The following is a 27,732-nucleotide window of genomic DNA, read 5'->3' as shown; positions in this document are numbered from 1 at the left end:
AATTCATAAGCTAGAAATATGAAAAGAAATGGAGATGTTTGCTTTTTTTGGCTAATAAATGCTTAATATTTTAGGTATAGTATGGGCCTAAAATATATGCATTCTCTCCTTGTTTCTAACTACGTGGCCTCATATTTTATTTCTTTACTTGTTTTTTACATATATATCACAAGTCATTTTATGCATATATTTATAACATGGATAATACAAAGCTTTGTAATATTTATACACACTAGATCAGGCTTTTAAGTATGAAATTTACTCTTATAAAAGAGTTCTTTTCATCTCCTTACTCTATCTCATAAAGTCTTTTTGAATCACCAATTACATATTTACTTCTGCTTTATGTATTTCATGAAGATTGATTAGATGAATGTCCTTTACGAGTGCTATATCCTCAAAGTAAATACACTACTTAAAAAGATAAAATAATTTTTCCTTACGAAAACCTTTTTGTTTTGTGTTCAATTTTGTTGGATATTTGTAGCTATCCACTATTTTTATTCAATAATAATAACAATTCTTTATTGATTTAAAATAATTTTAATGACTTTGTTTCAGGTGAGATTTTATTGTTATATATATCTGTTTTTTTTTTCCAGTGGGCATAATTAATCTAACCCTCGAGTTAGCCAATTAATCTTTTAATATTTGGTAAGAAAGGAATAATTTTAAATTAATACCACCATATTTAAGTGTGGGCTCATTCTGGATTAAGATAGTCTGCATGTTCCTATTTTTGTTTCAACTTTCCAGACCACTTTTCATTTGATCATGATTTATTTGTCTTATATAATTACATCAATTTGTTTGGAGGTTATACATTACATTTCTAATATTAGATAGTTATTATCATTGTTAATATTGGTATTTACATTAATAATTTTGACAAGTTTTTATTCACTATCTCCTTTAGATAATAAAGGAACATTACACAATAGCCAAACTCTTAGTACTTACTTTCTTTCAAAATCTCTCTCTCATACACACCCACACATGCCTACAAAAACACAGAAACACTCCAAATATTTTGTTTCAGCTTCCTTAAATACAAATGTATATGTGCTTGTATATACAAATATAGTTCTCCAATGTTGATTTCTTTTCCCATCTTTTTCTCACTTTTGCATCTAACTTTCTCTGTTTAGTTCTCTTGGCTTAATTTCATATTCTAGTTTTTCTTTAGTGAGCATGAAAACAGCAAAATGTGTAGAACTTTGTATATCTTGAAACGCCTTATTTTTCACTCTTTCTTTTAATCGAGACTTGAAAGCACGTTCTTTTTTAAGTAGAGGATATGATCCAACTTCATGGAGGAGAAAATACATCTGATGGTTAAAGATCTACCCCCAAATGCTCTCCTCATCCTTCATGAAGATGAAGCCTGATGTGGGAGGTTTAACATGTGAGACATGAAGCCAAACAGGTGGGATATATCCCAAGCCTCCTCGCGCTTACGAATTTCTCCCCTTCTCATCCTTTTACCTTTGTCCCTTAATAACAATTTGGGTTAGTATGGAATTCCTCACTCACGATTCCTTGGGAATGTACTTTTCCCATGTCCCTTGCCATTTTTTGAACTGTTTTCCTCCATCAATTTCTTTCATTTTGCCGTGATCCATCAAGACTCAGATTTCATTTCTATACTCAGGCACCCGAGCACTTACATCTTCTGCATCCTTACAAAATGCCCACCGTTTGCCTCTAGGACTGCTGCTGACGTCATTCTCACTGTCTTCCTCCTGAAACTCAACATGCATTGTCCTTCTCTTTTTATTCCCATGCATCTTAATTGTCTAATTCCAATTTTTCTGTGTTGCCTGCTACAAATTTCCCTCAATCTGGTATTCCAGTTTTATGATTGGGTCTTCAGTTGTTCCACCTCCTTTATGAAAATAATATTTTGAGTGTGTTAAATGAAAGTTATTAGCTTTTTTACCCCTAAGTATTTGCCAAATTCATTTCTAAAATCTATATTCTTCTTTAGTATAACCTCTGTTGTTGTTTCAAGAACTCAATTTCCTCCTTTACTTTTTCAGATATTTAAACAAACTCATATTAAAACGAGTGTTGTATATTTTAGTATTCTATTTCTTTGGATATGACAGCCCTCATTAGTGACTCTGTAGACTGTCTTTCATTGCACTCTTCATCACTGCTAGGGTTTCTTTTTGATGTCCATTCCTCATGGATGCTCACCTCCCACACACCTGATTTTCCATATAGAGTTTCTCCCAGGGCTGTCCTGACATTCAGGGCTGAAAAGAGTGGATTAGTGCAGCCACCCTGCCCCATGGCGTCTACTCTCCCAAATTCAGCATATGACTAGGAATGTGCCGGCAGAATTGGCTCCACCGTGAGCTCCACACTCACACATGGTCAGATACCCAGGTGAGACTATACTGAATTGAATCTGTTTCATAAACACACACAGGGTGTAGCTCCATGCTGACCATGGCCCCAGGTCTGTGGGCAGAGATATTCCAGTGCCTGCCTTCAAACATGGGGCACTAGACTTCAGCTCCCAACTTTCACCTTGAACTCTGCTTCCTTCCCTGCCTGTGATGACCTGGGGTCCCTCTCCTGTCCACACAGTCGTGAAAACCTCCAATCTAATGACCTCTTGATGGTCCCAGGCACCTGTGGCCACTCAGCTTTGGTATTTTTATTTTTGTTTTTGTTTTTGTTTCCTCTCTGTTTTGGAATTTTCTTTTCTCTTTTTCTTCAATTGAGTGTGACTACATATTTCACAAACATTATAAACAGCATTTCTCATTGCTAGGAATGGTTAGGGGCTCTTGAGTGGACACATCAATCATCCAACCTGAGTGTGGAGTCTGACACAATGATCCTCTCATGTTTCAAACCCTACACATCTTAATCAGATCTGGGAATTAACAATGATTGATCCCTCCCACATCATGGGACCACTGACCCCACAGCCACTCTGAGGAGTGGGGTTCATGACAACATGCTGCAGACAAGACAAGGAATCTGAGGCTCAGAGATTGGACATTAATTATCAAGGTCACTTGGGCAGTGGATGACAGGGGTATATAAGACTAAGAAACAGCTTTGTCCTCCAAATCAGAGCACTACTCACTTATTGATCCCTAAAGCTGAAGACAGGACCCACGATGAGGAGGAGTGCTCTGCCCTAGAGAACTAAGGGCTCTGAGGAGGCAGGAATGACTCAGAGGTTTGTTCCCAGAGAGATGGAAGTGGACACTATTGCAAAAAAAAAATAAAGAGAAGTCTGTGAAGGGGGCTGTGATAGAGAGAAAGCCTACACTCCGGGGCCAGGAGAAGACTGTTGTTTCCTTCCGTTATTTCACTGTATTTCTCCTTTGTGCTCATTGTCACAATGATCTCAACCTGAACTGTTCAATTAGATGTTGAGCGTGTGTGTCTGATGATCTGAGCTCTGAAGTGCAGCAGGAATCTGCATCTTCCCTGAAGCATCTCCAGGGTCTGGATGACCACTGTCCACAGTGAGGACCCTACAGCAATGTGCTGATGGTTGGGCTGAGTGGTGAAGGAGACCTCATGGGTGGCACTCTGAAAGGGAAGGACTTACCCTGAGTCACCCTCACCTGGAAGTGGTGGCTCTGCCTCTATTTGCTGCTCCAAACTGTAAATGAGAGCCAGGGGAGGGGCAGTTCCCCTTCCTGAGGGGCTGCTGATGTAACAACCATGACAAGAAGGACCAGCCTTCGAGTTACCACACCCTGCGTGTCTATCTGTTCTCCCAGGCACTGTGGTCTCCTCCATCTCCACAGCTCGGGCCAGAGGGAGGAGATGGTATGACCCTCACCGTCATAGCCCTGCTCTGCTTTGGTGAGATTTGAGGAGGGGGAAGGAAAGCCCTAGTCTGGAAGAGGCCCAACCCCACAGCCTGGCCCAGGTCTGTCAGGAGACCCCAGGACTCAGCAGGCTCATGGGGAGGAGGGATTCTGCTCAGGATTTGGGTACAAATCTCTCACAGGGAACTCTCTTCTAGGGCTCTGTGTGGGCCAGAGGATCCCTGTTCAGGCAGGTGAGTGTGTCCCCAGATGTCCCAGGTCCCACCTCCTCACTGGGGACAAGAGGCCAACCTGGCAGCTGGGGATGGAGAACAGCAGTTTTTGGCTGAGGGATGGGGGATGTCTGGGAGGGTCTTGGAGCTGAAAGCTGGGGAATTGAAGGTGGAGAATATCTATGACACAGCTTCTGATTTCCTTCCAGGAACCCTCCCAAAACCCACCATCTGGGCTGAGCCAGGCTCTGTGATCCCCTGGGGGAGGCCTGTGACCATCTGGTGTCAGGGGAACCTGGAGGCCCAGGAGTACCGTCTGGATAAAGGTGGACGTCCATTGTCCTGGAGTAGAGAGAACCCATGGGGGCCTGGGGACAAGACAAATTTCTCCATCCTACGCATGACAGATCTATATGTAGGACAATATCACTGTTATTATCAGAGTCTCACAGAATGGTCAGAGCACAGCGACCCCCTGGAGATGGTGGTGACAGGTGAAAAGATCTTCAGAGATCCCAGCCACAGGCTCTGCTGTTAAGAAGGGGGTCTTCTCTCCAGGATGTCTCCCCTCTCACAGCCTAGCCCTGGGGGATATGGGGAGGTGTGAGCCCCATTTAACACTCTGCATACACCTCTCCTAGGAGTCTACAGCAAACCCACCCTCTCAGTCCTGCCGAACCCTGTGGTGGCCTCAGGAAGGAATATGACCCTTCAGTGTGCCTCATGACTGGAATTTGACAGGTTCATTCTCACTAAGGAAGGAGACCTCAAGCCCTCCTGGATCCTGGATTCACAGCGACACCGCAATCGGCATTTCCAGGCTCTGTTTCCTGTTGGCCCTGTGACCCCCCAGTCACAGGTGGACATTCAGATGCTATGGCTGTTACAAGAACTACCCCCATGTGTGGTCACATCCCAGCAATCCCCTGGAGCTCCTGGTCTCAGGTGAGGCTCCTCAGCCCTGTGCCCTCTGTTCCCACAATCTATTTGGGGCCCTGTCCTCAGGAGATGTCTGGGCTGGGATAGGTGCAGTGGGTCTCTGATGGAGGGGATCCGCCCCTCAGAGGCCCTCCTACCCCTGCCCAACCCCTTCCCTCTCACCTGGGGTCTAGAAGGTGCCAGGTGGGTAGAAGGGGGCTCCTGGTGGTGGCACAGGACAGAAGTAGGAGAAGAGTATGATTGAGGTCGGAATTCCAGGGTCAGCCCCAGGCCCTCACTCCTTTCATGTCCTCAATTGCAGGACCTGCTGGGAACCCCAGACCCGCACCAACAGGTTCTGTTTCCACAAATGGTGAGTCACTGAAATGTCTTTTCTCAGAGGGAGCACAGACCACCCAGGGCGGTTCTGAGATTCTCTCTGAGGATCTAATGCCAACTCAGATACTCAAGGATAGGCTTGTGCCCCAGGGAGGCTGGGAGTCAGGCAGAGATGCTGGAGGGACCACAGGGCCCCAGGGTCTCTGAGGCTGGACAGATGATGGGTGGGGCGGTCATAGCAGAGGGAGATGTTGTGGCCCAGCCTGTGGGGGGTAGCCAGGCTGACATGGTGAGAATGCCAGCCCTCCCTCACATCCCCCATTCTTGGTTTGTGATATCTGGGGTGAGATCTGCTAAGGAAGTCTCAGCACTCCCAGAGGTGGTGATTTTGGACAGGTCTCTGGTCCCAGAGCCCCTGGTCTCAGTTGGGGAACCCCTGTCCCTGTCCTCTCTAAGGTCAGGATGTCATCTCTGGACCCCATCTACAGGAAAGTCTGGGACATGATGGAATAATTACAATACAAGGGAAGTTGAACAGATGACGGTCCAGTCCATGAGAAGGTGAAAATAGGTTGGAACCTCCCACCCCTGGGACACCCATCCCTGCAGTCTCAGACAGGGCTGAGGAAGGGAGAGAGATGGGATGAGACTCAGAGAACCTAAGAGGAAGTGAGATTAGACCGAAGTTATAAGACAGAAGCCTCCACCCACTGACTTTTTGGTGTCTCCATCTCAGAAACACAGCATCACTACACACCAAGAGTCAGGAGCAGAAGGAGATCCCAGGAAGGTGCTCATTTTAGGAGTTGGGGTGAGAGGAACCCCTGGGAGGTGGGGCTGAGTCTTTGTGGGCTCAGCTCTCATGGGAGGTTGAACTTCTGAGAAAGCCTTTCCCCGTCTGAATCAGGGGCAGTGGCCATGACCTCCAGAGGCCTTTTAATTTATGACCTTCTGGGGCATCTGGGAGTTTGCTCATCACAGACCTGCTCCTGGTGCAACCCTCCCTAGGCCTGTCCTGCTTCTCCCAGTAACTCTGACCTTGTCAGGATTGAAAAGCTGAGGGAGACAGGGTGCCGGTGCATGTGATTTTTATCCATCAGGCCTGAAGCCTCAGCTTAGCAAGAGGAAGCCACAGTATTGTGGAGACTGCAAAGATTTGGAATCCCCATTGATGTAGCATCTCAAACTTCCTCGTCCCACATAAAAAATGTGGAATTTTCTACTAAAAGCCACCTCCCCTTGTCAGATCACCTGGTTCCCAGGTCCCTGACTAGTTTTGGAGGATGTATGGAGTTGAAGGAGAGGGGCAGATTTACAGAATTTTGTGTCCAGGCCTGACCTGGGACTCAGGGAAGCTGCTGGGCTGGTGGAGGACAGGCTAGGAGAGTTGGAGAGAGAACAGATGGACATTCACTTGGCTGCTCCTTTTTATCATTTCTGAGAGATCCTTAGATGGAGACCCTCACCCACACCTGTAGAGGATCCAGGAGTTCCTTCAGAACAGGAAAGGAGGCTGTTTGGGCCAAGGTGGGATCTGCTGTGGGTGTGGGTAGAGCCCATCCCAGACACTCTCCTAATAGAGAAGCATCTCCACCCATGGGTACCACTCTACAAAGCCCTCCTGTGCTCACCTGGAGGCCTCCATGCCACTCTGCACACCTGAGACTAAGGAAGGACAGTGCATGGCTCACTGGGGTCACTTATGGGATCACCACACAGCATGTCTGTGAGCAGTTTATGTCTACTCTGCATTTTCTGTGCACACTTCTCTATTATTGCTCTTTCTCTCAGAACTTTTATAGCAATACTCGAATGTATAAATTTACAAATTTAAGTTATTAAGATTCATGACTTAAAAATAGGCAACTCTATGTCTATTTCCTTTGGGATTAGGGTAAATTTGTGCATTGATTATGGAGATTAACTTTTCATTAATATAAAGTTTTCTTATAAAAGATGATTAAGGGGATGTTTGTTAATGATTTCAAATGCATTTTGAAGTTTTTTTCATAAAATTACCTACGTTCAGCTTGAGATTTGTTCCACTGCTTTATTAATTTATAAATAAGATCTTCTGACTTATATAAGCATATTTAGAATTTTCACATAGGACTGTATAATTAGAATTGATGTGTAATTTGTTTTTTTCTTTTTTTATGTTAAAACTTGTTAAAGGAGATTTGCAGTGTTGCCTATTTTTTTGTGCTCACCCAATTTTACAATACCTCTGATTGTCCTATTCCTTAAGACTTTGAAGACAAGAAATGTGGACTTTCTCGGGCTTGGATATTTGAAATGGAGAGGGCAGATGTTATCCTTCTTTTCTTTCATTTAGTGTTTATTGAGTGCAATTAACCATACATGATTTTAATATCAAAGAAGATGAGAAATTCACACATTCTTGCAACTCACTTTCTAACCCAGCATTTTAGCATAAAAAGTTCAAATATAAAATTGAATGACTAGTCTTCTTTCCTTGAAATCTTATTGAACTTCTAGAGTTCTTTCAGAAAGAAAGAGAGAGAATGACAATGCTGCTGCTACTGATGACAATGATGGTTATGGAACCTTCCTCATTGTTCCTGTCATTTAGAGCCTGTCTTGAATGTGCCAAGCACCCAAACCTCAGCTTCTCATTCTCCTCTGGACCCTCCCTATTTACCGCAGACACTACTTTATTCCTTATTGAAGAACAGACTGAGATCTTTCCAGGGACCTGGTCTTCCTGCAGCTCATGATGAACCTAGTCTTGTTCTTCACATGGCTCATCTCAGGCCCCATCTCCTATTCAGGAATCAGCTTACATGTCATCTCAAAGTGTGACCCTCTTTGTGAAACTCTGTAAAATAGACCTGCTTCCTTATTACATAATTTATTTCTTGTAATTAACCCAACCTATGCTGTATGGCTGTATGGGTTGAATTTTCTCTCTTCTCTCACGTATATATGACCAATCTCTCATTCATGGATACTCAGTCTTCAGTTGTTGAATAAATAGAAGCTCTCATATCTGAGAAAGTTGGGTTATGTGGTCTACATCCCAGAATGAACAGACAGCATACAAGAACTCAACTATTTCTGTACCGGGAGATCATTTTTCTCAACAATTCTGAGCCCTTGGGGCACACCCAAACTCTGTTCCAAAGTGACTCAGAAGCAAAGTCTAAATTCAAAAAACAAAGGGAGAATGAAAGAATCCAATGAGAACAGAGGGAATCCTTCCACAGCAGAGAAAGTGTTTATTAAGGGTCTGTAGAACAGTTATGTCATGAGGAACAGAGGGAATTATGAGAACACAGAGCCCAGAGGAAAGGTTTGAGTAACATTAACTCCTCATCTATCCCCTAATTTTTAGGATTCTCAGAAGCAGCTGACACCATCGGCTCATCACAAAACAAATCAGACTCCAAGAGTGGTGAGCAGGAGAAATTCTCAGTTATGGAGCTGGTGCAGATGGCCATGTCCTGTTAAAGGGAGGAAGGACCATGGGTGGACATCTAGGGATCCTGGGCTGATTTTTCTCTGACGTGACCACTGTGTCTTTTCTGTCTGTAATTCCTAGCATCACAACCCCAAGATTACACAGTGGAGAATCTCATCCGGATGGGCGTGGCTGGCTTGATCCTACTGGTCCTTGGGATTCTACTATTTCAGGCTCGACACAGCCTGACAACACGCCAAGATGCAGCCAGGAGATAAATACAAGAGAGAACAAAGCACTTCTCAGAATGGTAGAGCCTTGGAAATAAATCTTGTGTGCCCAGCAGGTTTTGGAAAAGCATCTGGGGCATATGCTGAGTGACCTGTCTGCAGATTATTGTGAGCTGGAGGAAGCATTGTTTATGTGCAGAGACCATGTCTGGACTCTTCTAACATTAAACTGTGTCATCTTCCTTCTAACCACTGTTGAGCTATCTTGATTGGCTCCTATCTTTCCCTATTTCTGTGAAATCAGCATATATCCCATATGGCAGATATCAGTGCACACCTCCTTACACTTTCATGCTCTTGTATATTTTCAAGTAATACATTCTTCTTAATTCCTAATTGCCACATACCTTGATGTATGTTAAAGAGTCTTCATCTCCTCATTCAGAGCATGCAAGCTATCTTCATAAATCAATAAATTGGCATAACAAAGATCCAGCCTGAAAGAGATAAATCCAAATGATTCCCTAACACCCTCTCTGGACTCCACAAGCCATTCACTTTTCATCGGACCATACCTGTGCAGTTTCTTAAAAAATATCATCACTTGGAATAAAGACATTACTGTCTGAAGTGATAGCATGGTTCTTTACTGCCCCTGAAAAATCCATTGTTAAAAACACTTATTCAAGGCATTTCTCGATTTATCTGGTGTATAAACTCCCTTCATGTCCAACCTCATGGTGCCAATGTGAGGTCCCTGAAGTAGAGTTGGGAAGTGATACACAGAATTGACTTTTACAAAACAGTTCAAGCCAATAGGACACCTTGACTGCCACTCTGATTGCCCCCAAATGCACCTAACTTTCCCTGTATTTTCTGTATAATGATCATTTCTACTTCAATGTTGTGGCAGTTTCAGTGAAATAACAAGGCCAAAATTCCAGCTCACTCAGGTGAAATGAAAAGAGAAAAGGGGTAATATCAGTTATCCTGAGTACTTGGTAGAACCGTCACTCCCAGCTTCAAGGTCCTGATTTTTGTCTAATCCCCAGTCTGTGTAATTTCAAGGCAGCAGCTGTGTGCAGTGCGTGCCAGCCTCTGGGGTCAGGGTGATCTGGATTCCATTCCCACATGGAAATTTACTGGAGGCTTGACCTTGAAGAGCAGACAAAATGTCCCTAAGCCTTTGTGTTGTCTTCTTTAAAGTGGAGATGATATTCGAGTGATAGAAAGGATTCCAATAGAAGAAAACTCCATTGATAGGCCCTGAAATAACTGATACCCAACAGATAGTAGTTCCTTCTCTTAGACTTTCCTTCTGGGGAAGAGAAAAAAGTGGGGCCTCGTGATGAGAGTCCCCCATTTCCTCCAGGGCTCTCCCTTCACTAGGATCCCAGATTTTGTAGCTTTGTTTTCCCAGCAATGACTATCTGACAATCCATGCCTAGAGAAAAGGGACACTCTGAGCTCCAGGAGAACCAGTCACCATGATATCCCAGAACAACACAGCAGTCCAAGATCACTGCATGTGCACAATGACAACAGGCATTGAAAATGCTCCCAACAGAAAGTGCCCCTGGAAGTGGTTGTGACAGGTCAAAGTCCTCCATAGCCCACTCCACTGTCTGCTTCTGTCCTGAAGCTGGACACAGGCCTGTGTCCCCACACGGAGCCCATTTGTACCTGGCCCCCTCCCCATACTGTAGGGGCAAGACATGGATCATGGTGCTGCTAAGTCTCATGGTATCCCCATAGAAATGTCTCTATAATGATATTCAATATCCTTCAGGTAACAAGATGGCATGCAGTTTTGTGAATTTTCAATGCAATAAAAAATTTGGTCCTCAAAGAAACCTCATGACAAAATTATGAATCTTGTTTTCACTTACATGATGAGAAAGTAGAGGTTCAGAGATCCAGCAGCATGTTCAGAGTCACAGAGCCAAAGTGTGGAAAGCTCAGGAATGAGGTCAGGCTGCCAGATACCAGAGCCCAGTCTCGCAAACACTATATACATTTCCACCTCCTCCTACTTTCCTAGCACTGTCATAACATCACCATAAACCAGGAGGGTGAAAATAAATTTATTATCTTACAACTCTGGAGATTAGAAGTCCAAAATCAAGATGTCAGCAAGCCCATGCTCACTATTCAGGCTCTAGGGAAAATTCCTTCCTTGCCTCTTCTTAATTCTTGTTGGCTACAGGCACTCCTAGATTTGTGACAGCATGACTCCAATCTCTGCCTTCATCTTCACATGGCTGACATCTCCTCATGTATCCCTGTCTTCAATGACTTTCTCCTTATGTGCCCACTATCTGTTTCTTATAAGGGCAAAAAAGATTAGGTCCCATCTTAATCATTAGGTTCTTACCTTAACTTGATTACGTGGTCTGCAAATGCCCTATTTCCAAAAAGGTCTCATTCACAGGTCCTGGCACTGAGGACTTCAACGTATCATTGTAGGTGACACAATTCAGCTCATATGAACATCCAAAATAAAATATGCCTGTGAATGACTTTATCAAAATAAGTGCAACACTTATACCCTGTAGTGTTTTTTTTTTAATCTGCTGAAGGAAATTGGAAAGACCTAAATCAATGGAAAGACATTCTAGCATCATGACTTGGAAGACTCAATGCTGTAAAGATGGCAATGCTCTCCAAGACAATAAACAGAACTGATTCAGTCCCTTTCCAAAATCCCAGTGGACTTTTTCTGCAGAAGTGAAAAAGTCATTTGTCTAATTTGAGATCATTGCAAAAGACCCACAAGAGCCAAAACATCTTGAAAAAGAAAAGCAAAATTGGAGAACTCACACTTCCTGATTTCAAACTTAGTACAAACCCCAGTAATCAAAAGAGTGCAGTGTTGGCATGAGGACAGACACATAGCTGCATGGAAAAAAATGGAAGAACAAGATATAAACCCATGCATATGTCCAGTTTATTTTTGACAATAATGCCAAAGCCACTCAATGGGGAAAGAATAGTCTCTTCAACAGATTGTGTCGGTAAAACTGGATGTCCACGTGCAAAAGAAGAAAGCTGGATCCGTACACACAACATATGCCAAAATCATCTCAAAATAAAACAATATAGGGGCTGGCCTGGTGGTGTAGTGGTTAAGTTTGTGTGCTCCGCTTCAGTGGCCCGGGGTTTGAGGGTTTGGATCCTGGGCACAGACCTACGCACCACTCATCAAGCCATGCTGTGGCGGCATCCAACATGCAAAACAGAGGAAGATTGGCAAATATATTGGCTCAGTGACAGTCTTCCTCGAGCAGGAAGAGGAAGATTGGCAACAGATGCTACCTCAGGGCCAATCTTCCTCACCAAAACAAAAAAAATAAGAATGAATATAAGAGTTATGTAAAACTCTTACATAAAAACATAGAGTAAATCTTCATAAACTTGGATTTGACAATGGTTTTTTAGATATGACACTAAAAGGACAATCAGAAAAAATATACATGAATTTAACTTCATCAAAATTTAAAATGTAGGACCATTAAAAAGCACAATCAAGAGTGTAAATGACAACTTATAAAATTGGGAAAAGGATTGCCAATCATATCTAATAAGGATCTAGTATCCACAATATATAAAGAATACTTTTAATTCAACAACAACAAAAAAAGCCAACTAAAAATACTTAAATGGTGTGAATAGACATTTCTACCATAAAAAAAAAGATATATAAAAGGACAGAAAGCATATGAAAGATGGTAAACTCATTAGTAATTAGGGAAATGTAAATAAAACCACAATGAGATAATACTTTTCACCCACAAGATTGGCCATAATTTGAAAAACAATTAGCAAGTGTTGATGAGGATGTGGGGAAATCTGAACCCGCATTCATTGCTGATGGGAGTGTGAAATAGTTCAGCCACTGTGGAAAGCAGTTTGGCAGTTCCTTATGAAGTTAAAACCAGAATTACCGAAAGAAATAGAAATTCCCCTTCCAGATGTAAGTTTCAGTTATGCGAGAGTTATAAATTCTAGAGATCTGAGTCCAGCTATGTGTCTCTAGTTAATAATATCGTACTGTGCATGAAAATTTATAAGCAGGGTAGATCTCATATTAAGTGCTCTTACCATGAAAAAGAAAAGGAAAAGAATTGTAAACAGGTATTCAAACAAACATTTCTACAAGTGTGTTCATAGAAGAACTATTCACAATACACAAAAAGTTACAGCAGCCCAAATGCCCATTAAGTGATGAAAGGAAAAACAACAAAAACAAACCTGTGAATTGTTCCCAATTAGTGCATTTCCCCAGAACATAGAGACAGAATCCACAGTATCAGATGAAGAGTTATTGTTTGGTGGAGAAGAGGTGATGAAGAGGCAGAAAGACTCAGAGCTTTTGATGGAGAGTGATGAAGAGAAGGTAGTGCTTCTTACTGAAACAAGGAAGCCAGAGAGAGGAAGCGTTTGAGAGAAACAAAACTAGGTACCCAGGTCAGGAGGAGATGGTGGTTCCCACTGTCAGTCAATTGACAGTAAGATAAACATCTCCCCAATTCTCCTTCTCCTCTTAGGGTCATCCTTCCTGTACTAGCCCCCTCAGCTCCTCTATTCAAGCAAGGCAGAGGGGGAAGAGCCCTCAATTCTTCACTCTTTTCCACCTCACATACAATCACTAAATCCACGGTTCTACACTTTAAGCCCATCTTCCTATGACCCCAGTTGATCACCACAGTCAAGCTCAGTTGAAGACTCAAGATGGCTTGTTGGTGCCACCCTATCCACTTCCTTTCTGCCTCCTACACCAGGCCCTCACTCCCTGAAGAAACGACTTATTCTCATGGCCCCAAACTTATCTGTCACTGACCCTCCCCTGCACAAAACCCTTTCACAGATCTCCTCCTTCCTTCAGTTAAATTTCAACTATCTCCACCTGACAACCCATGATGTTGATGACCATGCTGAGCTAAACTCCAGCCTCAGTAAAGCCAGCTCCTCCCTACAAACCAAACTCATCCCAGTTGACCACCTCCCCTCCCCAGACACACACACAACCTGAGTAATTACCACACTTGTGTCTTGTCATGGGTGGCTCTTTGCGTCTATTTGAACATGGCAGACTCTCTTCCAAACTTCCCATACCATGATAATGACAAATAACTCTTCCTGTCTCATCCCACTTAACTGTGGATGTATTTTTGTTGTCGGATTTGTGTAAGGGCTACAGAATAAATCCTAATAAACCGCTTAAAATACTGATTGAGTTATCATCTATATGTTGGATTAATGATGGAATTTGATCACTGTTTACATCAATGCAGTCCTCCTACAGAAGAGTCCCTACAGAGAGGTGCTCTTCTGAAAACAGGAGTCTATACATATATTCCTTTAATGAAACATTTCTCATTGCCTGAAAGATAAAACCAAAAAATACTTACAAGTTGCACAAGAGCCTATGTTAGCAGAGTGTACTATTACCTGACTACTCACAGTTCTTAGACTAGTTCACCCTCTTCCTGATTGAGGATGCTGGCCCTTCACCACACTTGTTTTAACCCTACCTTGTCTTTGTCTCTCCTTCTCCAGAAGGCCCCTAAACCCCCAGCACCAAGGTTTCTAGATGTTTACCTCTTACTGAGCCTCTCTGCTTTCTCTTATTCTCCTTCTCTGCAACTTACCAAGACTATAGTCAAATTATCCATTGTCTAAATATTTGTATTGTCCGTTGTCACTAGTCAGAGTTCCATGAACCAGGGAAGGAATCAGTCACCTTCACCAATGAATCTCATGCCCAGGCATGGTAACTTCTCAATGAACCCAGGTTGATGCATAGATGGCAGAAGAAACAAAGAAAATTTTCATTTCCAGAGTCTCAGGAAAGGGAAGAGACCTACCTTAGGTCACAGAGGTTCTATAAAAAGCATAGTCAGAATTGGAACTAAAATTAGCTGGCTCCTAGACCCTGCCCTGCATCTTCTACCCTCATGTTCAGGGACAAGTGTCATGCTGTATTTGGGTTTGGCATAAGGTGGAGACAGAGCGTGTAGGGTCTTGTGAGTCTCAATTTGATCTGAAAGGCCCCCTGAGCCTTCACTTTTCTCAGCCTCATCCTTCAGGGAGAGCAGAGTGAGGCCCTAGGAGGGGGCTTCCTCTTCCTGTGAGGTCACAGATGAGGAGGCCATGACATATCTCATGGACCCTGGACCTAGTCCTACCTCATGCATCTGTCTGTCCTGACAGGCTCTGTAGACCTTCTAACTTGTCTGTATGATTGGAGACCATGGAAAGCAGTGCCAGGACTCCAGCCCTCACTGCCTTTCTCCATACCAGTGAGTTTTGGGGAAAAGAGGAGAGATGGTGTCCCCTCCCCTACCAGGTCTTGGTTTATGAGACCCTGGGACTCAGGAAGGTCAGTGAGGGGGATATCTGGGATGAAGGGAGATGTGCTAAGCCCCAGACCTCACCCCAGCACTGAGAGGCCCAGACTAGGCCTGGAGCTTCTATGTTTGGGATAGAGGACATGCTTCCACAGGGAGCTATCTTACAGGGCTGTTTTGAGGTCTGTGGGATCAGATACACGTGGGTGAGTTATCCCTAAGTCCCTATGCTTCAGTCTAATGAACTCCCCTGGGAAGCTTCTGAGAGCATGGAGGATCTCTGGGATGATGGTGACCAGTCTGGGATGGGCCTTGAGTGACACTGAGGGAAGCTGAGGGGAGAAGGACTCCCCTGACACTTTAGGTCTGATTCCTTCCTGGGATCCCCTCCCAAACTGTCCATCTGGGCTGACTCAGGCTACATGGCCACCAAGTAGAGCACTATAACTATCTGACATCCTAGGTTTCTGCAGGTTGATGTCTGCCATCTGTATAAAGGGAGGGTGTCTTAACCATAGAATACAGAGGTCCCATGGGATTCCAGCAAGAGGATCAGTTACTACATTGAACTCACATGTTCATACATTACAGGGCCATATCAGTATTTATGTCACAGCAGCCAGAATGGCTGGTCAGAATGAAATTAATGCCTGCCCCTGGTGGTGACAGGTAAGGGAGAGAAGATTGGTCTCCTCCCCACTGTGAGCTTCTCCTCACAGGTAGATGGGAATGGACTATGGACTCAGTCCTCAGCCCTCACAGTCCACACTGGTGTATGTAAGCTGACAGTCCCCCCCCCCCCACCTTTAAAACAGCTCCCTCCTTATCCCTCAGGAGTGTATGGTGTACTTTCCCTCTCAGCCCACACAGGCCCTGTCTTGGTGTCAGGAGGAAACATATGTGGTCGGTATGAGAGGAAATGCATGAAAGGGAAGACCTTCAGCTGAGTTGGAGAGAAAAAGAGCACAATCCACCTCTGTCCATGGTGCTGACTTCTCAGTGTTGCTGAGAGTCATTATGAAAACTTGAAGGCAGAGAGTAAAGAAAGCCTCTCATTTTCAGGTCAAGGAGGTTGGAGGATTCACTGGAATTCATAAAGTGAAGTTGAGTTGGCTCAGTCACCCTTGGTTGAGACACTGACAAAATTCTATCCTTATCTGTGATACACCACATTAACAAAATGAGATACAAAAACCACATGATCATCTCAATAGATGCAGAGAAAGTGTTTGACAAGATCCAACAGCCATTTATGATAAAAACTCTCAATAAAATGGATATAGAAGGAAAATACCTCAACATATTAAGGCTATATATGACAAACCCACAGCCAACATCATACTCAATGGGCAAAAACTGAAAGCCACCCCTCTGAAAACAGGAACAAGACAAGGGTGTCCACTCTCACCACTCTTATTCAACGTAGTACTGGAGGTTTTTGCCAGAGCAATTAGGCAGGAAAAAGAAATAAAAGGAATCCAAATAGGCAATGAAGAAGTGAAACTCTCATTGTTTGCAGACGACATGATCTTACATATGGAAAACCCCAAAGAATCCATTGTAAAACTATTAGAAATAATCAACAACTACAGCAAAGTTCCAGGGTATAAAATCAACTTACGTAAATCAATAACATTTCTATACTCTAATAACGAACTAAAAGAAAAAGAACTCAAGAACACAATACCATTCACAATCACAACAAAAAGAATAAAATACCGGGGCTGGCCCCGTGGCCGAGTGGTTAAGTTCGCGCGCTCCGCTGCAGGCGGCCCAGTGTTTCGTTGGTTCGAATCCTGGGCGTGGACATGGCACTGCTCATCAAACCACGCTGAGGCAGCGTCCCACATACCACAACTAGAGGAACTCACAACAAGAAATATACAACTATGTACTGGGGGGCTTTGGGGAGAAAAAGGAAAAAATAAAATCTTTAAAAAAAAAAAAAAGAATAAAATACCTTGGGGTAAATTTAACCAAGGAGGTGAAAGATTTATAGAACTAAAACTACAAGATTTTCCTGAAAGAAATTGATGACGACATAAAGAGATGGAAAGACATTCCATGCACACGGATTGGAAAAATAAATTAGTTAAAATGTCCATACTACCTAAAGCAATCTACAAATTCAACGCTATCCCAATCAGAATCCCAATGACACTCTTTACAGAAATGGAAGAAAGAATCCTAAAATTCACATAGGGCAACAAAAGACCCCAAATCACTAAAGCAATCCTGAGAAAAAAGGCCAATATCACTGATGAACATAGATGCAAAAATCCTCAACAAAATTCTGGCAAATCGAATACAGCAATACATTAAGAAGATTATACACCATGATTGAGTGGGATTTATACCAGGGAAACAGGGATAGTTCAACGTCTGCAAGTCAATCAACGTGATACACCACATTAACAAAATGAGAAACAAAAACCGCATGATCATCTCAATGATGCAGAGAAAGCATTCGACAAAATCCATTTATGATAAAAACTATCAATAAAATGTTCATTTCAGCGTTATTTACAATAGCCAAGATGTGGAAGAAACCTAAGTGCCCATCAACTGATGAGTGGATAAAGAAGATATGATATATATATACACAATGGAATACTACTCAGGCACAAAAAAGATAAAATCATCCCATTCACAACAACATGGATGGACCTCTCAGGTATTATGTTAAATGATCTAAGCTAGATAGAGAAAGACAATCTCTGTTTGACTCCACTCATATTTGGAAGTTAAACATGTAGACAAAGAGAGCAGATTAGTGGCTGCCAGGGCAAAGGGGAGGTGCGGGGTAGGCACAAAGGGTGAAGTGGTGCACCTACAACACGACTGACAAACAATAATGTGCAACTGATATTTCACAAGGTTGTATACTATCATAATCTCAATAAAAAGTAAAAAAAAATCCTTAGATGATGGTAGAGTCTAGGAAAACTAAATATGATACTTTAGACATGAGGTGTGATCAGTGACATGGCTCAAATCAGACTCTCAGCACCCACCACCTTTAGGGTGAGAAGAAGCTGGTCATCTTCCTGTGTGACAGGCACCTTGTAGACTGTATAAACTGTGGTGTGGGGACCCTGCCCACCACATCCTGTGAACTTGTCAGCCTTGCTCAGTTCCTGTCTCTTGCCCAACAGAAGCAGCACCACGTCCCCCAAATTCCTCAGCCTCCTGGGGTGTTGGTGAGTCCTGAAAGGGAAGGGAAGAGAGGGTCATGGTGGAAATCTGGGCTTCTTCATGGCACATGACCAGGTTCTGTGGATGGAGCTGCATCGAAGCCTGGGATCTGCTGGAGACAAATCATCTCTCATGTGGTTTCCTTCCAGGATTCTATCTGAGCCACAGGACCTGGGCACACATAGCTGAGTCATCCCCATTTACTCATTACTGTGTGAACCAAAGCCAGCATGTTTTACCTAGGGCTTTGGGGGCAGCAGAGGAGTTTGGGCTGATGCAGATGACACTGGGAGACCTGTGGTGACCCTTCTGGAAGTACAACGAGAGCAGCATGCCCTGTGGACCCTAGGTTCTTATTTTGTCCTGGGGACTCTACCTACACACTCCCCAAACACTAACCCATATCTGTGTTCACCTGAAGGAGGCTGTAAATTTCTAAAACTGGGGTCAGGGCAGATGACTTTCATCTCAATAATGAGAGAGGATCAAAATACTGGACCCACAAGCCCTCCGAGGACCAGGACCCCACGAGCCTCCTCCAACCTGTCCTTGAAATTAGGATCTGCAGGGCCTCCCACTAGACCTACCTCAGGGGAAGGGACTGGTCATCAGGCAGGGCCACCTGGACCTCAGGGCACACTCTGTTGTAGGAGAACTTAACAGAAGATGAGGGTTCATATTTCACCTCATTTTCATCAAGTAGAACTTGCTCCTCTCTCTGATGCATAATTGTTGTTCTTATTTAAAACCGTGTTTTAAGAGAAACTTTGTTCAAGATTTTATCAACACTCTTGCACAAGCAACAAAATCAAGAATAAACAAGTGGATGCACACTGCAATATTATTCAGCTAAAAAGAGAAGGAAATCCTACCGTTTGTGATGACATGGAAGGACCTTGAGGGCACCATGCTAAGTGAGATAAATCAAACAGAGAAAGACAAATACTGTAAGATCTCACTTGTATGTGGAATCTAAAACAAACAAACTCATAGAAAAAGACATTAGATTTCTGTTCACCAGAGGCAGGGGGTGGGAGAATGGAGAACTGGATGAAGAGGACCAAAAGCTATTAACTTCTAGTTATAAGATAAGTACTGGGGATGGAATGTACAACGTGATGGCTGTAGTAAACACTGCTGTACGGTATATCTGAAAGTTGGTAAGAGAGTAGATTTTAAGATTTCTCGTTATAGGAAAAAAGCACATCATTTTTCTTTTTTTGGTATCTATATGAAATGATAGGTGTTAACTATAATTATTCTGGTGATAATTTCACAATATATGCAAGTGAAATAATTATATTGTACACCATAATCTTATACAGTGCTGTATGTCAATTATATCTTTATAAAACTGGTTGGTAAGTAGATAGATAAATAGACTGATTGATTGATTAATGAGTGAGTCCGTAAATACATACATACATACAGTCATACATATGTACATACATAAATATTAATTATAACATTACTGCTTCCTGAATGGGTTGATCGTCTTTAACAGGCATACTTCCTATGTATTTTATATACATAAAATCACTGTCCTTAATTAGGAGCTCTGATGAGGACCGTTCTTGTCTGAATTCTGAACAGTCTCCACAGTTTGCAGTGGAGAGCAAAACCTAGCATTGAAGGGTGCTCTCAACAGCCAGAAATGACACACATGATTCACCCCAAAGTGATAGGGAGAGAGGTCCTGCTCCTTATAGAAACTAGCTTGTCAGTCAGGGGGCTGTTTGTGAGAAGGAAAACCCATATTCCAGGGCCAGCAGGAAGAGCTGTGCTTTCCTGTGGGAGCAGAAGTGTATTGTACCAAACTCCCCAGGCCCCTCCACCCCCACCACCCCTTGGTTCACTATGTCTCTGAAGGCACCATTGATGTCTCCAGTCACCCAAGGCAGAGAGGGAAGGTCACCCTCACTTCCTTGTCTCTTACATCTCTCAGCCAATCACCCAACAAAAACCATTCAGCCTCCAGAATCCCTCTGACCCCTGCTGTCCTCCTCATCCACAGAGTCCAGCCCACAGCCCACACCTGGACACATCCGGCCTGTGTGGATACATCCACCACTTTATTGGTTTCTGAGCTGCAGGCCCACACTCCCTTCTCCAGTTCTCCCTCCACATATCAGTCTTTCTAATCATTCTTCCATTTCAGGATCTGTCCCTTCCTTGCCCAAAATCCTTCCATGGTCCTCACTGTCTTCAGGGTAAACTCCAAACTCTTCTCTCTGAACTCAAGGCTGCTCATGATCAGTCCAGATGTGACCCTCCGCCCTCAGCTCTCACTTCTCCTTCCCTCCAAACCAGACAGTGCGATTACACCACAATTACACACACACACTCAGACGATGGGCCATTTAACATTTCTGTGCTTTCCCATTTTGGTTCTCCTGCAGAGCTTGGACCCAACAAATTTCTTCCCAACTGCCAGTCAAAAATAGACAACAGGGGCCGGCCTGGTTGTGTAGTTGTTAGTTCGCATGCTCTGCTTTGGCTGTCCAGGGTTTGCTGGTTCAGATCCCGGGCATGGATCTATACACCACCTTTCAAGCCATGCTGTGGCAGGTGTCTCACATATAAAGTAGAGGAAGATGGGCATGGATGTTAGCTCAGGGCCAGTCTGCCCCAGTAAAAAGAGGAGGATTTGTGGCAGATGTTAGCTCAGGGCTAATCTTCCTCAAAAAAAAAAGGTAGACAACAAAACTAAATTCCGTATCATCTCTATCATTGGTTAACTTTTTTTTGTCTCATTCAGAGACATGTTAGTTTCATAAAAGAAATACACATAAATCATTTACAATCCTGTTTGACATATCAGTATTGGAGTAGTTGGAGTTCAACTATTGTTCTTTCTTTCTTTTTTTTTTCATTTGCTATATAGGAGGAAATGTGACCCTCATAAAAATTTCTTATCATCAATCCTTTGTTTATTTTTTAAAATTTTTTAAATTGAAGTAACATTGGATTATAACAATATATAGCTTTCAGATGTACATCATAATATATTTTACATTCTGTGTAGATTACATCATGTTCACCACCCGAAAACTAATTATAGTCCATCCCCTCACATATGAGCCTAATCACTCCTGTTGCCCTCCCCCCACTCCCCTATGGTAACCACCAATCCAATCTCCAATGCTATGTGTTTTTTGGTCATTCTTTTAATCTTCTACTTATGAGTGAGGTTAAACAGTATTTGACTTTCTCCCTCTGACTTCTTTCACTCAGCATAATACCCTTGAGGACCATCCATGTTGTCACAAATAGCCGGATTTCATCATTTCTTATGGCTGAGTAGTATTCCATTGTGTATATATACCACATCTTCTTTATCCATTCGTCCCTTGATGGGCACCTAGGTTGCTTCCAAGTCTTGGCTATTGTGAATAATACTGCAATGAACATAGGGGTGCATGTATTTTTATGCCTTTGCATTTTGAAGATCTTTGGATAAATACTCAGCAGTGGGATAGCTGGATCATATGGTAGATCTATTCTGAATTTTCTGAGGATACTCCATACTGCTTTACATAGTGACTGCACCAGTTTCCACTCCCACCAGCAGTGAACAAGTGTTCTCTTCTCTCCACATCCTCTCCAACACTTGTTGTTTCCTGTCTTGTTAACTATAGCCATTCTGACTGGAGTGAGGTGATACCTCATTGTAGTTTTGATTTGCATTTCCCTGATGGCTAATGATGCTGAGCATAATCCTTTGTTTATATATTCCACTTTTCTTAGAAATAGAATCCAATGTCCTCACATGGTGGACAGCACCCTGCATGACCAGCCGCCACCCTTCTCTCTCTTCCTCTCTTTCAGATATTCTCCATGTCCTTAGGGTTCTCTAGAATGTCCTTTCATTTCTAGAAAGTTCTCATAGGTATCCTCTTCCATAGGTCTCTGCCTCCTCAAACAGCTATTCCCTCAACCACTGTCTAGTCATAATCTCCAGCTATTCTCATATTTCCCTTTGTAAATAAATTAACTTCAATAGTAGCCTTTGACTGTTCATATGCTGTTAATATGGTTTCTCAGAATACACAATGGGTTCACCTGGATCATGGATGTACTTCTGGTGTCTGGCCCCAATGCCTTGCACATAGAAGGTGTTCAGTAAATATTTGTTTAGGGACTTACCAAAGGCAGAAAGTAAGTTCTGCTTGCAGAGGCACTGATGAAATCTGTAATATGTCCTATTTAGAGCCAGTCTGTCAGAGAAACTGGGCCCTCATCCTCCCTAAGAAGGATTCAGGACAGGCAGAAATAGTCTTAAAATCAGGTGAGACCTCAGCTCTGGGCTGAGATGTCTCCAGAGGGCCTGGAGTCCTCCTGAGCACTTGACCTGGAGAAAAGCAGAGCCAGGCCCAGGGAGGGGCCCTTCCCTTCCTGTGGGTCCACAGCTGTGGGAACCCAAATGGGAGGCAGCAACCCCTGACTTACCACATCCTGTGCGTCTCTCTTTCCCTCGGGCCTGTGGTCTCCTCCATCTGCACAGCGGGAAAGTGCCATTGTTTCCATCTGCTCTGCTCTTCTCTGCCTCAGTCAGTTGTGGAGAGAAGGAAGGGGAACAGCAGGAGGGGATGCAGAGGCTCCTCACCCCCTTGTTCATGGGGAACCTCAGAGTTCAGTCAGCTCAAATGGAATGGGTCCCTGATGGGAAGAGAATCAGCTCAGACATCTGGGTGCAAATTTCTCACAGGGACTGTCTTCCAGGTCTGAGTCAGGTTCCAAGGACCCGAGTTCCAACAAGTGGTTCCTCCACAGGCTGCCATGTTCCCACCTTTTACTTTAGCCCCTGAGCACTGAGGAGCTATTCAAGTGATTATTAGATGATAGTGATAAAACCAAGAGTGTCCTGGTGTTGAGCTGGGATAATGAAAGATGGGGAAGGTCTTTGGACCCCAGACTCTGATTTCCTTCCAGGGACCCTCTTCAAACCCACCATCTGGGCTAAGCCAGGCTCTGTGGTTCACTGGGTGACATCCATGACCATCGGGTATCAGGGGACCCTGGAGGCACAGGAGTACCATCTGGATAAAGAGGGAAACCCAGAACCCTAGAGCAGACAGAGCCCACTGGAACCCAAGGACAAGGCCAAGTTCTCCATCCAACACATGACAGAACAATATGCACAGTGATATCCCTGTTACTATTTCAGCCTCACTGGCTGGTCAGAGCACAGTGACCCCCTGGAGCAGTGGTGACAGGTGAGAGGACACTCAGGGGTTCCAGCCTCAGGCTCTGCCCTCAGCAAGGGGGTCTTCTCTCAGGGGTGTGTCCCCTCTCACAGCCCAGCCCTGGGGATATGATGGGGGTGTGAGCCCCATGTAACATGCTGCCTCCTCCTCTCCTAGGATTCTACAGCAAACCCAACCTCCCAGCCCTGTGGTGACCTCAGGAGGGAACGTGACCCTTCAGTGTGGCTCAAGGCAGGAATTTGACAGGTTCATTTTGACTAAGGAAGGAGAACACAAGCCGTCCTGGACCCTGGACCCACAGCAGCACCCTAATGGGCAGTCTCAAGCCCTGATCCCTGTGGGCTCTATGACCCCCAGCCACAGAGGAACATTCAGATACTATGGCTGTTACAGAAACAAACCCCAGGTGTGGTCATGCCCCAGTGACACTCTGGAGCTCCTTATCCCAGTTGAGGAAGTCCCATCCTGACCCATACATATTTTGATGCACAAGACAGGTTATTGGTGTCTTTACTCCTGGGGGAGTCCCAGATGAAAGGGTGAGGTGAGGGGAGTGTGGGGCTCCTGGGCCAGAGACACAGAGGATGAGAGACAGTGAGACCTGGGGACAAGGCCTGGAGAAGGGGTGTTTTGGGAGGAATTAGCCCCTGCAATCCACGGATTTTCCTTCTCCCAGATGTGCCTAGAAAGCCATTCCTCCTGAATGAACAGGGCCCTGTCATGACCCCAGAAAGAATCTGACCCTTCCTTGTCACTCTGATGTTGGCTGTGGCAGATTCTCTCTGTTCAAGGAGGGTGGACATCATCTCTCCCAGCACCTTGGCCAGCAGCCCCAGGCTGGGCTCAATCAGACAAACTTCCCCTGGGCCCTGTGATTGGCTCCATGGGGGACAGTAAAGATGCTACAGGGGGCACAAACTCTTCTCTGAGTGGTCAGTCCCCAGTGACCCCCTGAACATCTTAATGGCATGTGAGGAGCCAGCAGGTGCTTTAGGGACCCAGACTCTGCCCTCTACCAGTTGTCACAACTGAGTGAGCCTCTGGTGCTCCTGGTCTCAGGTGAGGAGCCCCCACCCGTTATCCATTGATAGATCAGACCTTCAACTCACGGCCCTGTCCCATGAGAGCTCAGCTGGGATGGGAAGGTAGGCGCAACAGGAAGGTCAGCCACAGGAGGATCTGAGCTCATAGAGGGATGGAAAAGACAGTTAGTCCCATACATTCTCCATGCCTTACCCCCACTGTGTATCCAGGCAGTGCAGCTTGTCTGCAGGGAAGAAATTAAAGATGTAAACACTGACATTTGAGGAAAAGCGATGGGACTATAGATGACATGAAAAGGCAGAAACAGCCCCACAGCATCCTTCTGTCATTGTTCCAAGCAATATTTGGGGTCTGCAGACCCTCACCTAGATGGATAAACCATTTCTGTTGAGTAGCAGAGCCCTTTTAGCCTAGAGGAATCACAGTCTCCATCAGGTTTTTGCTAGTTTTCTAGCTTACCCTACAACAGGGCAAATATTTACAGAAGGGATTATTTCCCACAGATCTTGAGGATGAAGGTGGAGGTTTAACGTGGGGGCGTCCTTTCTCAAGTAGCATTAAGGTCATCGGTGCATGTTAAATGGTCAGTGTTGGAGGAGATGCATGAAGGGGAAGAGGCCCAGAGGCCCAGCGATGAGGGTTTGAGAAAAGGACACACCATCTCTCACCTCTGTCCATGGTGCTGATTTAAGCCCCCCACCCCACACACACTTGTAGTCTTCATGCTGCCTATGGAACAGGCCCACAATGTGAAGAGCAGAGTACAGCGGACTTCTCACTTCTGGGTTAAGGAGTTTTGGGATACATCGGGAGTCGTAAGATGAAGACTAGTTGGCTCAGTCACTCGGGATTGAGCTCATTGACAAAATTCTATCAATATCTGGGAATTTGTTCTTGCCTCTACCTATCAAAGGAAGAATCCTATCCTGGATTTCAAAACACTCAATCAGTTGTGCACTTGGATGCCAGTGAGTTTCTGTGGGAAAAAGTACATGAATTTTTCTCTTGGGACTAGTCAACTCTGAGTATGTCCTGTCTTTACCATTAACTGTTATCATTATGTGGGAAGAAAGAAAGAAAGGCATAATTTCTGCCCCAATTTCTGTGATCACCTGGTTGTCTCCAGGATCAATTCATCCTCCAAAACATCTTCCATAAGAATTCATCTTTAGTATTCCTTTCCTCCTTCCCACCGTTACCTGGTAGTTCTTAACATTTCCTTTGTCAATTTATCAGAGCCTGCCTTATATCTATAAATATCTGTATTTTTTACAGGTGTCCATCTAAATATTTTATTTTATCATCTATCTTTTTTTCTTTTTTCTTATCAATTTTCAATCTTCCTATTGAGACTACAAAATGATTGAATAATTAGAAGTTGTGTTAATTGTGGTTATCCTTGATACTAGATAAATTGCCTGAGGTGTTGTACATATTCCATCATTTACTTTCAAAAAAATGACAGATAGAAGAAAAGAACGTGACTAAGAAATATGCAATCCCAAAGGAGACAAAAAAGAACTCCTTGTAGTGGAGAAATGAAAAGCGAGACCCGGACCCTCACTCCTTTATGCTTCTCATTCTCAGGGAAAATTGAAGCCCCAAATGTTCATCTTTCCTTTCTAATTTGATTCAGGATGAGACACCAGAGGTGATCACTTCAAGGGATTGAGATTAGCTTTATTAGTTTTAGAGACTCATTGGCGATCAGAGTAGATATCCCTTAGGCATTCTTACCTCTCCTCACACATACGCTATAATTTTTTTTCTCAAGAGTAGCCAATATCCTCAGCCCATCACAAAACAAGTCAGACTCCAAGGGTAATGTGTAAGGAGAAATACACAGTTATGGGGCTGGGCTCAGAGGGTCAAATACTGTCAACACAAGGCAAGTTCCCTCGATGGAATCCAGGGATCCTGGAGTGATTTTGGTCTGTTCTGATCTCTGTGAATTCCTTGTCCAAAATTCCTAGCCTCACATCCTCAAGTTTACACAGTGTGGGATCTCATCTGGATGGGCGAGGCTGGCTTGATTCTGGTGGTGCTCAGGATGCTGCTGATTCAGGTTCAACAAAGCCAGAGAAGAACACAAGATGCAGTAGGAGACAAACACAATAAACAGCAAATCCACCATTCAGTGACGTAGAACATTGAAAATAAATCTTGTGAGAGTTCCCGTCAAGATGGCGCTGTGAGCAGATGTTGAACACGCCTCATCCCATGAACACAACCAGGTTACAACAATTTTGGGGAGAATCACTCTGGATTGAAAACCGAAAACTGGATAAAAAGAACCCCCACGACAAGGGACAGTCCTGATGAAAGCAGAAGAGGCAGTAACTCTGGCCGGAGAGGAAAAAAACCCACCTTTTGGAGCAGCGGAGCTTCTCAGCTGGCCAGGCGGGAGCCAACCTAAGGCACACAGCCGTCCCTGGAGGAGTGAGGTCCGGAGCGGGGGCAATACTGCTATAACCATCCTTCGGACTCAGCCCAACTGAGATGGGGGTCTTACTATCTGGCTTTGCTGGCTATTAACTGCAGCGAGGACACCCCAGAAAAGCTATTGGCCGAAAGCCGAAAAGATCCGGGTCTTAAAGGGCCCATGCACAAATTCACTCATTGTAGCAACCTAAAATCACCAGAGAGAAGGCTGACTGTCCTTTGGTGAAACAAGACTCACCTGGTGGGCTCTGGGGGCATCTTGGTGAGAGGAGGATCCTCTCCTGACACTGAGACATTGGTGGGGGCCGTCGTTCTGAGCTGGTCCAGGCGTGCTGATACGGACACAGGTGGGGGCCATTGAGGTGCATCCCTTGGTTTGTTAGCCCAGGGGTCTGCCACACCCACTAGAGCACCCACTAGACTAGGGGTCTAGTCTCAAAAGTTAGACTAGGGGTCTGCCACACCCACTAGAGCACAAACTGGATTTAATCCAGTTCAGCCAGGGCAGGCAACCAGCCCTAGGGACTGGCCCCACCTAACAGCAAACCCTCAGGCTACTTTTCAGCATGCA

At 44.1% G+C, this 27,732-nt stretch overlaps 2 pseudogenes; both read left to right on the top strand.

The window, feature by feature from the left end:
* The first annotated feature begins 1,342 nt into the window (after positions 1-1,342).
* On the top strand, positions 1,343-9,505 carry LOC124250073 (leukocyte immunoglobulin-like receptor subfamily A member 5; annotated as a pseudogene).
* A 13,846-nt stretch (positions 9,506-23,351) lies between these two features.
* Positions 23,352-26,865, top strand: LOC124250282 (leukocyte immunoglobulin-like receptor subfamily A member 5; annotated as a pseudogene).
* The last annotated feature ends 867 nt before the right edge of the window (positions 26,866-27,732 follow it).

The sequence above is a fragment of the Equus quagga genome, chromosome 13 (assembly GCF_021613505.1).
Source record: "Equus quagga isolate Etosha38 chromosome 13, UCLA_HA_Equagga_1.0, whole genome shotgun sequence".
Lineage (NCBI taxonomy): Eukaryota > Metazoa > Chordata > Mammalia > Perissodactyla > Equidae > Equus > Equus quagga.
The sequence above is the reverse complement of the archived record's forward strand: the minus strand, read 5'-3'. Positions and strand labels throughout refer to the sequence as shown.